Source organism: Molothrus aeneus, chromosome 14 (assembly GCF_037042795.1).
Source record: "Molothrus aeneus isolate 106 chromosome 14, BPBGC_Maene_1.0, whole genome shotgun sequence".
NCBI classification, from domain to species: domain Eukaryota; kingdom Metazoa; phylum Chordata; class Aves; order Passeriformes; family Icteridae; genus Molothrus; species Molothrus aeneus.
In genome coordinates this window covers 19,460,712-19,474,785 of record NC_089659.1, presented here as the reverse complement: position 1 = coordinate 19,474,785, position 14,074 = coordinate 19,460,712, and the positions used below count along the sequence as shown (strand labels likewise).

The 14,074-nt window shown below is 43.7% G+C and overlaps 1 long non-coding RNA gene across 2 annotated transcripts in view; it reads left to right on the top strand.

Moving 5' to 3' along the window:
* Nucleotides 1-11,447, top strand: part of LOC136562475 (uncharacterized) — a 96,875-nt gene extending 85,428 nt beyond the window's left edge. Inside the window, exons 3-4 of one of the 2 annotated variants that reach the window (XR_010784524.1) lie at nt 5,645-5,793; nt 9,655-11,447. This is a non-coding gene — a long non-coding RNA (uncharacterized lncRNA). Of the gene's footprint in view, nt 1-4,076; nt 5,794-9,654 lie in introns of those variants that run through there. The other variant, XR_010784523.1, reaches the window with a different exon arrangement.
* Nucleotides 11,448-14,074: the final 2,627 nt, after the last annotated feature.

Genomic DNA, 14,074 nt, shown 5'->3' with positions numbered 1-14,074 from the left:
ATTTGAAGATTTTTCAGTTTGCTTCAAAAATAGCTTGATGAAGATGGACATTATAGCAAATGAAATATTTAACTAGAGCGACCCTCACTGAAGTGATGTCAAGGGTAGTAAGTAACACAATTGTCACATTGTATGTAATCACTCCTTTGTAAGCTACTGAGGCGCAATTATTTCAAGTAAATTGAAATGTCTAATAGGGACAATGCTGTTTTTCTTTAGCTAAAAATAGTAACACGAAATACTTATTTAATCTTTAAAATGTTTCAGGCTTTTAACACCAAGACTGGATAATTTCACTCTTTTGGTTTTGGTTTTATTCTTTCTAGCTAGTGTCTTTGCTCTGAAGCTTTCTCAGAATACAAGTACTTACCAGTTTCCTCTAAAACAATGAAGTTATTAACCACTTAAGTTGATTATCTCCCTGAAAAGATTAAAGAGGTTTCATTTTTCGAATGGCACTCTTGAGATTTGGCTCAAGTGTTTGTGATTTGGAGTAGCTGCAAAATTGTTATAAGAAATATGACTCAAGAAAAAGCTTCTAAAATACCCCCACATCCAGGAAGCAGTTTCAGGTCCTGAGTTTCTCTTACTGATGCAGACAGCAAACGCTGCACTCCTTGTCCTGGAGTGACAGTATGGTCTTTGCACAGCCCTTGGGCCCCCTTCCATCTCCAGGAATATGTCAGGAAAAACGCCAGGTAGGTGCCACACGAGTCAGCACAGCCAGGCTTTGCTGTGAGAGCCCCTCAGAAAACGCTGCTGGTGGAGTCTTCCCCTCCAGACCTGCTCTTTTTAGGCTGTTGTCTCTACCCCCTCTGGATGAGATTTGCAGGAGCTGAGCCTAAACACCTCTACTCTCAGAACTCTGGGCTTTACTGTTATGTGTGGCATCCCAAATCCTTTATCTTTAACCCTGATGTTCCACTGGATTATTGTATTTCAGCCTTTGAAAGATTTTTCCTCAAATGCACAAAATTATTGTTGAAAGTTCCACTCATTGTCAAGGCTATTGGTGCTTCCAGTTTGCTGCCAGGGGTGCAGCACAGAACTATTTTAGATGGATCAAGGAACTTGCCTAATTACTGGTTAATTTTCTCCTTAGATGTTCAAAGACGAGTCCTCTTGTAGTACGTCAGCATAATTTTAAAATATTTTTCCTAATTATTCTAAAGCTCTGTTTGTTTATGAAGCTATTGCTACCCTTTTGAATCCAATTATTTATAAGTAATATGTTTAGCACATGTTCTTGAGGGAACCAAGCCCTGTAAGTCAGACACTGACTGGTGTTTTGGTGTTGTCTATTGCCCAGTGTCAGTGCCTGTGAAATTGCCTGAAAACTCTTACAGTAAAGTTCCTGAATATACCCACAGAGGGCTGGAAAACAATCTTGTGTCACAGATGGATTTACCAGGGTCTAACCTATCACACTGCCCTCCTCTCTTTGGCAGCAGGAATCAGAACTTTGACCTGTGACTGTGAAAGAAAGAAACATCACTGCCTGAACTTGAAAAAAAGGGAAATCTTAGTGACAATCTTCATAGCATTTGATAGTTTCTTTCCTCAGGGCCCCATCACCAGTGGAGAGGTGCAGTGCCAGTCTGCAGAGCAAGCTCTGTCACCTCAGCAGAGTCTCTTGATGTCCACCGTCTGAAGGAAGGACAGGAGCTGCTGCACGTGCTCAGCAGAAGAGATTTCCCTGCGAGGATCTCGGGGAACGTGTGGCCCAGCAGCCCTCCCCGAACCCTTGCCCTTGCGTGGTGGCCCTGTTGTGATGGCTGTTTGAAGTGAGCACGAGCCTGCAGCTCAGGTGGAAGTGCCTTCCCTGATGAGTACGGAGCTGGCAGCTCCTGAGCCTTCGGAATCAGAGGCGAGGCTGATGCTGAGTGCCCAGACTGGAGCGTCTGCTCTCTACCTGTGCCCTGCCTGTGGCAGCCCCCTCAGAAGGGGCTGGGGGCTTTGTGGGACCGGCTCAAAGGCCCGTGCCTGACCTTGATGCGCTTAACAAAGCCAGATCCTCTGGTATCTTAGTGTGACCCTGATTTAACAGGGCACTTCTAAGCCCTGCCATCCTGGTTCTGACAATGTCCTGACTAATCAGATTAACCCCAAATCTCAAGCTTATTATTTCTCCTCATAGGTAAAGAATACAATTTTTTCCTGAGAGAGATTATTTTCCAATACTCCTTTATGGGCATGAGTTGAATAACTACAACCAGTTACAGTTTCATCAGAGAGATGAGCTGTTAAGGTGGCAATTGTTAAATAGCAGTATCATTTGATTGAAGGGCAGTATATGCTGCTAGGTTCTGAGTTTTTCCCTAAAGAAATCAAAAACTTGTCAGATTTCAGCCTGGATCCTTATTTATCCAGATGGAAGGCTCAGTCTTATGCTGCCAAAGATTTTGCAAGCTTTTCTTACAAGCATATTAAAACCCTAGTGTTGCCATATTTCATTTGGCAAAAATTATGTCCTTTGCCTCTCTTCTGGATAATATTTAGCTTTATCATCATCGTTATTAGTTGCTACTGTTCTGCTGGGAGCACTAGTTTGCATTTAATTACAGACCACTTGCAAATAGCCTATGTGGCCCTGATTCAGCAAACACTTGTAGCAGGTGTGTCATTTTAAAGCAAGAGGACGAGCCCATTGAGGTTCCGTGTGGCTCCGGTACATTCTGTGCCTGGCATGCACTGACTGCAGGAGCCCTGGCTCCAGAGGGTGTCCATGCCGAGGGGCTCGTAGGTGAGGCTGAGGCTGCAAACTGACACACTTGTCATTTCTTAGGTTATCTACCTCAGATGGCTCTGAAACTGCATCTGGCAGCCCACTGGCATCAGACAGAACTCGAGGACTTTTGGACTTCTTAGAAAGGACAACAGCTTTTTGTCAGCTGAGGACAAAGTAGAACCCTCTATCTTGCATGTTTCCTTGGCTCAGTATAAATTTTAGCAAGATTATCCATACTAGAAGTAAAACTTGGCTAAATGACCTACCAGGCAGCAGGATATGCCAGGCACATTCACAATATTGTATAATTTAATTGGCTAGTTGGAAATGCATAATAAAATACAGGGTGTTTTAGTTATTACTTAGCTGCCTATGTAATTACTTCTGTTTAATATTTAATTGTGTTGATCTTTCTGTCTTGTCTTTGTTCCACACAGAAAATAGATCCCCCTTTTTGTCTATTCACAGGCACTGGGCTACTGGGTAGAGGGCTTTGCAGCTAATCTTCCTGATTGTTCAGATGTCACCGTAAAATTTTTAGCATCTTGATAACTCCAAAGCTATCAAAACAGATTGGTTGGTAACAATTAAAATTATGCTAACATCACTAAAACAGATATAACGGAGTGATGCTTGTTAAGCACTTAATGATCCCTTTCTCCAAGGAATTCCATTTCAATTTCTTTATGCTGCCTGATTGCTTTACTGCATCCTGCAGGTTCTGTGCACTGCTGCTCCGTGTAATACATATTCAAACCCTTCTCTGAGCTCTCATCATGCCAATCAAGGATGCAAATGGAGTCTGTATGACTGTGTGATCAGAATTTCTTGCTTGTTTGCAAGCCCATAAATAATGGAGTGAATAAGGATCTGATGTGTAACAGTATAAAAGTAATCAGACCTTGTATCTGGCTCCCAGTAAACATCAGTATGGCCCTGATCCAGCCACTGCTGTAGTCAATGGGAGGCTTTTATTGACTTTAATGGGAGGTGAATTAGGCCTTGTCTGAGGCTTGAAAATTCAGCTGCCGCTCTTGGGGCCGGTCCTTGGCTGGTGTGACCTGGCTTTGTGCTCCTGGAGATCAGGCAGCTGATCTGCCTCGCCCTGCCCTGAGCTGCTGTCACCCTCCCACACGGCAGCTTCCTGAGCCAGGCCAGCTCTGGGCTCTGCTTCCTTCAGCTGCTCACCTGCGAGCTTACAGTGCTTGAAATGTGCCATTACCTTTAGAAAAACCTACTTCAAACGAGTTCTAATAATCATTATTTTGAACTTTAGGTTTTTATATTTTCATTGTTTATAAAGGAACAATATCTATTCCTTTTGCTTTACTTTGGCTGCAAGGGAAAAATGAGCTAATTAGCAAAACCAAAAATAAACTAAGTTGATCAGAAGAGCAGTTCTTGCAAATTTGACAACCTTCCCTTGCAAACGCTGATATGAAAAAGGATAAAGATTTTATGAAGTGTCCTTGGTTTGGAGTTTTGTGGCAGAATGGGTAGAGAAAACAGTAGTAGCTGTGTGTGGATGAAAGGCTTTTAGAATGTAACTTTGTGTATCATCTATACTACGAACCACTTAGAACTGTGATACCCTTGCTGTTTCTCAAGTACTACAATGACTATAAAAGACTTTCTAAAATTCTTTGAGCTGATTCTTATTCTGGCCTCTCTGCTTTGAAAGGATATGGAAAATACATCGTTTGGGAAGTCTTCTGGCCAGCTGAGCTCTCCAAGGATAAGCTTGAGAACATGCTAGATTGATGTTCTGGGGCAGCTCCAAGAAAGCTTGGCCGGTGTGTGATGGTAACTGCACCTACCCCAAAATGCAGGGAGGGAAATGTGTGCCTGCCTCTGGGTTGTGTGTGCTCCAGGCTTGCTCCTCAACAGCGACAACCAGCACAGCTGCTGTTTCCTCCAGCAGGGTGAGGGTGATTTCTGCCAGCTGAAAATCTGGGTCTCCACATCCTTGTGCCTGCACAGGCACCACTGGCTGCCTTTTGCTGAGGATTTTTCCCCTCGGGTCAGTGTTACTTCCAGCACAGGCAGTGGAAGCAGCTTGGATGTTGGTTTTTCAGCAAAGGATCTGTGCTGTGTGTGGGGGTGTTCTGGGCTGCGTTGGAGGCAGGAGACAGCCCCGGTCACCCCTCAGCAGAGGGATGGTGGCAGCGCCCCTCGTGCTGAGCCTGGGCTCGGCCAGGTGACCAAGCACCCACGGGACCCCTGTGCTGTGTGCTCTGGGTCCCAGCTGCCCCGCACCCCGCCAGCTTCTCCTTGCTCCCAACCGACCTGTGTGCTCCTTAGGGAGACAGCACTTGCTGAGGTCAGGGTGCCTGTGTGGGTCCTGACTTGTGTAGCAAGAATCTCCTTCCAAAAGCTCTGAAAATGTCTCAAAGCTTTAAGATTAATTTGAGAAATCCCACTTCAGTCTGGCATTGAACGTTGCTATGAACAAATGTTCTGCTGCTCCAGTTTTCAACAGAAGGGCTCCTTTGCCTGGCACTACCAGGCTTATTCTCCTTTTCAGACCTAAGTTTGAAAACAGTAGGTTCTGCTAGTCTTTACAGGGTTTAATTTCTCTTTTGTTTTATAAAATCCTGTCTTTGGAGATGAGTTCCATAATAACTCCATTTTTTAAAAATGGTGTTTGCCATTAGCTGTTTTCCATTTGGAGGTGTTTTATTTACAGTAGATTAAAGCAAGAAGGCAAAGTGAATTTTATTTTCCTATTTTCCTGTGTTCTGTATTCATAGGCTTTAACATCTGCCCTCCATCCCCTTCCTGTGATCATGCAACACCAAACCATGCAGGAAGAAGTCAGGGTTGATCTTTCTGCCATGCTATGCTCTTCTTGATCATTTGACTGAAAAGTATTTGTTTGTAGGTGAAAACTACCACTGCTTTTTCTTTTTTCTGTAGTGACTTTGGAGTTGCACCTTTTCTCTTATGTTTAAGAGTTCCAGTTCATGGTGATATTTAAGAAAGAAAGCCGAACTCAGCCAAAACACAGAAGAATTGAAGAAGGCCAGTCATCAGAGGGGAAGAATATAGCCTGACAAGTCTACAGAGTAAGTAAGGTTGTAAAGATGTGTCACTTCATTTCAATTAAACATCTGTGCATTCTCACCCACTTGTGTTCTGTGGCTTTGCTGGTGAGTAAAAGGATTTCCTCAGTGATGTTGTTTACTTTTTGTTCATTCACATTTGAGCTTACAAATTGCTTGAAAGCAACTTAACTTTTTGCATAGAAATTTCACCCAGGTGAAGGTTTTTCTGTGCTAGAGAGAATGTGGACAGAATTTACATTTGTTGATTTTAAAGTCCTAGCGTGTGGAAGCCTCCAGAACTGCCCATTGCCAATGAGTGGAGCAGTTCTTCTGCCTGTTTACCTTCTCATTTTCCACATGATTTTTTTCCTAGACGGATGTTTTGTTGCCTCAGATCCATTTCCTGAAGAGTTCATTCTCTCTGCCACGGGCTCCCAGTATCTGCTTGTCTTTCAGCGCCCCGTGGGGCTGTGCTGGCAGCTCTGGTGACCCAGGGAGTCTGGTGCTGCTCTGCTCAGAGCTCAGCCCCAGGGACGTTGCCCTTGTCATGGCCATGTGCAATTAGCAGCGAGGGCAGCAGGGCTGGCTGCTCCTGCTGCTGTGCTGGCCTGGGGTTTAGCCCTTGGGCACAGCGCAGCCTCTCAGTGCAGCCTCGCCTGCCAGTAATTCAGAATATGAGATGGACAAACACGGCATGATTAAGTCCTTAGTTTTTTCCCAGCCAGTCCTGGTGTGTTGAGATGAAATGTCCTGTCACACTGGGCGTGTGTACACTTCCAGGCAGGAGCTGACCTCTCCAGGGGCTGTAATTAGAAACAATTTTCAGATTTCTATGATGAGTTCTATTTCACATGAGTGTGCACATACAGTCCACGCAGAGAAGAAGGTTTTTTTGCAAATTGAACTTGTTCTCTCAAATGCAACTACATCTCCAGATGTCTTCAGAATACCTTGCACTGTCTGTGAGAGCTGTAAAGTAACTGCAAGCTTATAAATTCACCTTTTTGCAGTTATTAAATGTGCTTGACTCATTCCAGCCTGTTGCTGTGGAGATAGGTACAATATAGAACCTTGGCACTATGACAGGCAATTAAAATACCAAGATGTTTAGCCATGTATGAGTATTTTCACACAGTGAGACCTCTAAGCTTAGCCCGCTGCTGACATTGTTAGTTATTGAATCAGTTGCATGAGATGAGGTTGACAGGTGTAATTATATATTTCTATGGTGATTATGTATGGCCTGTCATAGAGACCAACGTGCCTGTAACTGCCCTCAATAAATGATTACTCATTTAGTAATCATTTATTGAGTGAAGTATTGGAGTTGGCACGCCGTTTACAAGGGGAGGAAATGGAAAACAAAACAGAAGTCCATTTTGAAATATAATTGATTCATTAAACCATTTACCAATGCTTCATTTTAGTGCATGGAAATATATCTTTCTGTATTTCCTACAGATGTCACAGTTATTTGAGGATATTCTTGCACCCTGACTTTAACAAAAGAATCAAACTCATGCAGTGAGTTCATGAGAAGCTGGGTCTGAGGCCTCACCCTGGGAGAAGTTATGGAGCTCACTGGAACTGTCTGAATATGGGACCATTTAAAAATATTTGGCTTACTTGTTAAAAGAGCTCAAAATCGTTCAAAATAACCACCTTTCTTTGTAAACACATCTGTACAATCATCTTCTTTGTAGTGGCTGCTCTTCAAAATGTGTTAAAAATTATACAAATATTTTTGGAATTCATTGAAGTGAACTTGGGCCGTTGCTGGAATTCCTTATTCACTTTTCCAGATAAAAATTTTCTGTGTAGTGACATCACTCAAAGCTTTGCTCTTTTATTTCCCATGTGGTTCTCCCTGGTGTTTGTGCCACTCTGATGATATGAGTGAAAAGTCTCTGCTTCTCAAAGTGAGAGGAGGCTGAGAGAAATGAAATATTGCTCTCAGTTTATTAAGAGGTCCTTGGACCTGGTTGAAGTCAAGCAAAAAATTTGACCTATTTTCCTTAGCCACGTCTCTCTGCAATACAACTATTACCTTATTCACAGAAGTTTCTGTGTCTAAGATAGTTATCTGAGACGGGCTGGTGTTATTTGCTGGTGTTTTTGTTTAGTTTGGGGGTTTTTTTGTTTGTTTGAAGTAAAAGAGTAGCAGCTTTCAGTGACTGCTTTAACAAAAAGAGCCCACTGTATTTTGCAGAAAAACAGGATCCATGTGTTCTCTGGTCTTCTAGGATGGACTGAAAAATGCAGTAGGAATTTGTGGATATAAATAATAAAAAACCCATTTTCCCCTCATTTTATAGGATACAAAAAGAGGTTTTTACATAAGACTTTCATTATGTTCTTAATTAACCATCAGAATTTTTTATCTTTTTGTTTTTAACCAAAGCTGTTCCTCACAGCTTTTGTGATAGATATGAGATGATATCTATGAGATAGAGAGAAAGAAAGAATAGAGATAGTGGGGATGTAGCCAAAAGATGAATATTTAGAAAACTGTCCTTTGGAATCAGTAATTAAACTAGGTTCAAATGCCAAAATGTGGATGCAAACCTAAACTTGGAAAGTTTCATCACAAGGTTTGGAAGAACCTTTTTTCCCCGGTCTCATCTGCTTAGAACACATTGGTTTCCATTAGGAAGCATTTGGGTTAATATCTGGCTTTCTAATCATGTGCTTGGAAAGACAGCTTTTGTTGCTTTTCCAGAGAACTTCCCAAGTGTGCAGTAAAATGTGTGCTGTTCCAAAAAAAAAATCCTGAATAAAGTGATGTCTGGTGAATTGCATTTTGGTCTTTCTGTCACTAAGATAGAGTTTGAGGGCTTTTTATTTTTTTTAATTTTTCTTGTAGTGAAGTTCCATTCAAGTAGAAGAATATTTGATGTTGGAAGAGGTCTCTGGAGATCATATCATCCAACATCCCTGCTCAGGGGAGGGTAAATGGGAGCAGGTTGCCCAGGATCATGTCCAGTTGGGTTTGTAGTATCTCCATGGATGAGGAGAGTTCTCTTGTTTAGGTGTCCTGTTCCAGTGATCAATCACTCTTACATAAAGGTTTCTTATGTTTAAGTGATATTTGCTGTATTTTGGACATGGCTGTATTTGAAAGACACTGCCTGTCTTTTTTCACTAGACACCATGGAGAAGAGTCTGGCTCTGTCCTTTGCTCCTCTCATCCATTTATAAAAACGGGTGAGATCCCAGTTCTCTCTGCTTTTTTGGTCAGATGCTCCCTTGCAGTTTCTGGTACAGTGTAGAGGAGAAATACCCATTTTCTCTGTGCCTGCAGAATGTGTTTTTAAGGGGTCTGAGGAGAGGAGCAGGCTGGGGCCGTGTGCTGGAGCAGATGGTGCTGGGGCGCTGCTGGTGCTCTTGCGTGGGGCCCTTTGGAGCTGCCTGCCCAGGCAGGGTGGGATCGGTCCTGGGCAGAGGGGAGCTCCAGGGCCCTAAGGCAGACCCCAGCATTTATGGTCAGCAACAGCCATGGGCATGAGCTCTAATGGAGCTCCCTGGCTCCGTGCTCATCCCTCGGCTCCAGCACTGCGCCTGTCCCGCTGCTCCCTCCCTGCCTCTTCCCGCGGGGCTGCACACCTCATCTGCAAAGAGGGGTCGTGTATTTATCTGATCTCTGGCTTTAATGCCCTCCTGGATAGCCCTCAGACCAATCAAGCTCTGAGGGAGGACAGGAAATGGAGCGCAAGCCTTCAGGGGGCAGCCAGGACCACACAGCCCTCACTGTCATCACAGCAGTGACATTTTCTCAGGATCGGATATGAGCAAAGGGCAGGATTTGCTTTTCCCTTGTACACTTTCTATTTTCATACACAATTTATTTCTGACTTTAATGTCATTCTCTGTTTTTTATTCCAGCCTTGACCACGTGGCTCCAACTGTTCCCATAACTCCCACTGCTGATGTTCTAACACGATGCAGCCATAAACTGGATCTTTCTTTTCTTTTTATGTACTTTTTCATTATCTAAAGACTAAACTTTTGACTGCCACTTCTCATTTGCACGCTGGATTTGGGGCGAGAAAACAAGTTTGCTTATTTAATATTTGCTTTGATTTGGTGATTAGTCTTTGCTCTTAATTATTGTTACCATTTCCACATGAGTGATCAGGAAATTAACAGCTGTCTCACACTTTCAGCAAGTTAAAAACAGCCTATGGTATTTCCTTATTGACGTTTTACTTGCCCCCGTGCAGAATGTTTTAAGATGTTGTTTCTCTTGAGTTTCCCACCTCACAGCTTGAGTAATGCCACAGCTTTTAAAAATGTTTCCCTTTTGCCTTGCCAAGGTGATGAAGACGAGTAAAGTCATCCAGCATAAAAGGTATATGTGAACAAAACATGAATGGAAGGTGTGGGTCAAGTTTCAATCCAAACAAGAAGAATATTAGAAGCAGTTTTGGAGACTGAGGAGACCAGTCCTGTGCCAGTGAGAAATACTGCCATCCTGGGATCCTGTGTGGTGTTTACACACTCATAGCAAATCCTCTTTAAAAAGTAAAAATAAATGGATGGCTGCTCCTTTTTCCACTGATGATTTCCTTTTATCTTTTCATTCCTTTTCAAATTGGTAATGATTGTAAATCGCTCCTTGCCACAGAAAGTGCTGTTTTCCAAGAGCAGTTATTTGATTCTTGTAATCTTATTTATTAGTTAAATTCAATAAGTGCCCAACCTATGCTCTAAATGCCTTTTAAAAATACACTAATAAACAGGTCTTGATTGCTTTTTGATTGAATTGCAGATAATGACATTTGTATCGTCAGTGAGTTAAGGACACCAGCCCTCCCAGGGAGGCGTTTCCAGCTCTGCACTCTGCGTCTGCTTGCAGACATGAGATGAAGATGAGCATGGTGGTGGCTTTCTCTGTGCTCCTGCAGTCTTGGGCTTTTGGGGCTTTAACAGATTTGCTGCGATTGTTTGACTGATAAGTGACAGAGATCTATTTGTACAAATAGTAAGTGTTGCAGAGTTGGACCAGGAACTGCTGGGGCTGGTGTAATTTGTGGTGTGAGCAAAGGAAAGTGGTGTGCATATCTTTTCACTTCATGTACTTTTTGTGCATGCTTTTCAATGTGAATCCTGGTTTCTTTGAAGTGGAATTTAAGGGTTGGGATTTGGGCACTGCACAGCTGGATTGGAGTCATCACGAGATGCAGCATGGCTGATTTTGCAGCACCTATAGGTGTACCTCATTTTTGGTGGGTTGGAAGAGAGATTGGTGAAGAACTGAGTGGAGCTCATCATGATACTCCTCTCAGGGCTGGGAAAATGCCCAAGAACATCCTGCAAGACCTTTTTCTTAGCCAGCTGTAGAGGGACACAGCAAGAGAGAAGACACAGGAATTCCTCTGCTTTACATGGGTGCTTTGAAAAGGCTCCTGGGCCTTCTCTGAGGCACGAGGCAGCATCTTCTGCTTGGGTGACACACCAGCCACGGAGTTCTCCAGAAACTGCCATCCTCTGCCCCACGCTGGAGGTCAGAGGGATCTGACTCAGAGCACTTGGCACAAAGGTGACAATCACTGGGGTTCTCAGCGCGGGGCACGCTAATAGCAGCACTGTGATGGTGTGTGGCTTTCTGAACCTTACAGCTCCTGAAAGGGTACATCAGTACCAAAGGAGAAGAAATAAAGTACTTTGCAAATGTTGCTGCAGACAGATTCTCTCTTAGTAGCCAAACCAAGATGGTTTCTTGCATTTATTTTATTTAGTCAGTGTATTAATGCCGTGATGCTGCTTATAAAATCTGATCCTAGCCAGTTGCTTCAGTCTCATTGAAAACTGTAAGTAATTTAAAATCAAAGGGAATCTTTGTTTGCCTGGCAAACAGCAGAAGGATGAACTGAGCATCACCCTGCTGCATCCCGAGCTGGGGTGGGAGGGCAGCTTGCACGGGCCGGTGTCTGAGAGGGGAGCAGGCTGGGGCTGCAGCTGGCTTGCACTGGTAATGCCTCTTCATGCATCTTTTGAGCTGGGCCTGCGAGCATCAAACCCTGTCACAGCCTCTAGGTGACAAAACTATTGCAATTTGTCCTCTTCAGTGAAGGTGACCCCCAGGTAAGACCCAACTTTTTGTTTTAAGGCTGAAGTTTTATCTGCATCTCTGACTTGCTGGGAACTGAAAGTGCTGCCTCCCTTCTTGTGATTTAAGGGCTGCTGACTTCCACTTCAGATGGTTTGGGTGTGATAGCAGAAGGCTAATACACTCTTACAGCTGCCTTGTCTGGCTGCCGAGCTGGGGTGTAATTGGAGCAGGTTTTCAGTGGTTCAGATGTCAGCTGGGTGTGGGCTGAAGTTCACGATTTATTTCAAAGGTTTTTAGAGCTGGGCTTCTGGGCCTTATGGAGGTATTGAAGTCAGTGCAGTGATTTTTTTCAGTGTATTTGCAGTTGATTCAAAGAGCTGGGGGAACTGTTGGGAGATGTGTGACCTCTGAAGCCAGATTCTGTGTACCTCATGTAGCAGGGCCAGAAGGATTTGCCCTAAAGGTTGGAAGAGTATTTCTCAGGGCAATGCTTAATGCTCCTCTCAGCTTATTACAAGATACAGATTAGGAACTCTGAGCACTTTTATTTCTAATGTGGTTTTTTTTATTTGACTTGAAAACATTACTGTGGATGTCTGACCAGCCACTCTATTTTAATTTTTTTTCCCCTAGAAGGAAAGGGAGCTTTTAACATGCTCTCATGTGGCTCTGATTTACACTAGAATTTGCAAATCAAGGCTGGTGTGACTCTAATCTACTGCTGTGCTCCCCCTGGGAGCATTTCTTCAGCAGATGTGGCATGGAAAGATCCGGTGACTCTGCTTGAGGACAGCAATGAATGGCAGCAGAGGTGCTTGTGATCTGCCACCAATCCATTCTTATTTACAAATAGTCTTTACAACCATCACAACTGCAAAACACCGTTTTTAAAGAGAGAAACAAATATTCAAAAGACAGACAAGATAGTCTAATATTAAACAAAAATGAAACAGTTATGTTTTATATTTGTCTGTTGAAAATTGTACTTACAGCTTTTAAATTATTTTGAAACAGAGAAATCAATATGCCAGGCTGAAGATAATCCTAGAGGTGAACAACTCTGGGGTTTCACCTGCTGGTTGCATCCCTCACCTCTTCAGTTAGGCCCGGAGCATACACCATGGCTTCTCACAGCATAACTTGGACCTCCTCTGATCAGTACATAAGCATTTTGGTTGGGAAAAAAATATCCAAAACTTCAGAGATTTCTAATCATGTTGTGAAAATAGAAGTGACAGACTTTTCACATTATTGCTTTTAACTGCTGTGGTGAGAAGTGCTTCCAGAATCAGAGGGCAGAATCTAACATACAACACAGGTTTTGTTCTGTCTTTCTCTTTTTAAAATTACTTAGATAGTTGCAGGGAATGACTGAAGGAATGCAAATCAATGCAAACAAGCTATACTGCGTGTGGCTTAATGTGCCTCTAGGCTCCTTTTTGAGGAGTGGGAGGTCACTAAAGTTTGTGTAAGCCCCAGGTGGAGAAGCCCCTGCTCCCTTTGGGATCACCCCTGGCGCTGCTCGGTGAGTGAGGGGTGTCAGGGGTGCTCAGGAGCTGCTCAGGCTCTGCTCTGGCTGCACACAAGAAGGTGCAGCTTTTGCCTTGCCCTAATCCTGCCTTGCCCAAAGCCAGCTCAGCAGAGCAGGCAGCAGGGTGAGAGCTGTGTCCTGCAGGAGCTCGGATGTCGGAGCACTGGAGGTGACCGTGGGGAGCTTGGGTAAGGGCTGGGGCTGCTTTGATTTTTGTCCTAAGGAGAAAGAGAACTCCCTTTGAAATGGTGTTTTTTCTCAAAAGGATACTAAAACACAGCACTATCTCTGTGTGATCAGCTGCCACAGTAGCTTTGGTACCAAGTTCTGATGAAAAACATATTCCAGTGCAACTGATCCACTACTAGAAATGTGAATTATATCTCTTTCTACCTGTGGTTTTCATACCATTTCTGGCTCTGCATAGTATTATCTCATTTGACAAATACCCTGAGATTGTATGAAATGAGTGCATTGTGGAATTTGTGGTGCAGCTCTTAGGAAATAAAAAGCATATATGTGGCTCCTCCCTTTGCACATGCAAAGTCTGTGCCTGGGTATGGGCAGGGGGCACAGAACGTTGGCACGAGCTTCAGTCATGTCATGGAACTCAGTTAGGGGTCAGTTGTGTGCCTGGAGGCTGTGTGTGCACTGCCAGAGGCGGTGGGTGGATGGAGGGGGCTGCCAGAGGGCCAGAGTTCCCTGCCCTGCTGCTGCTC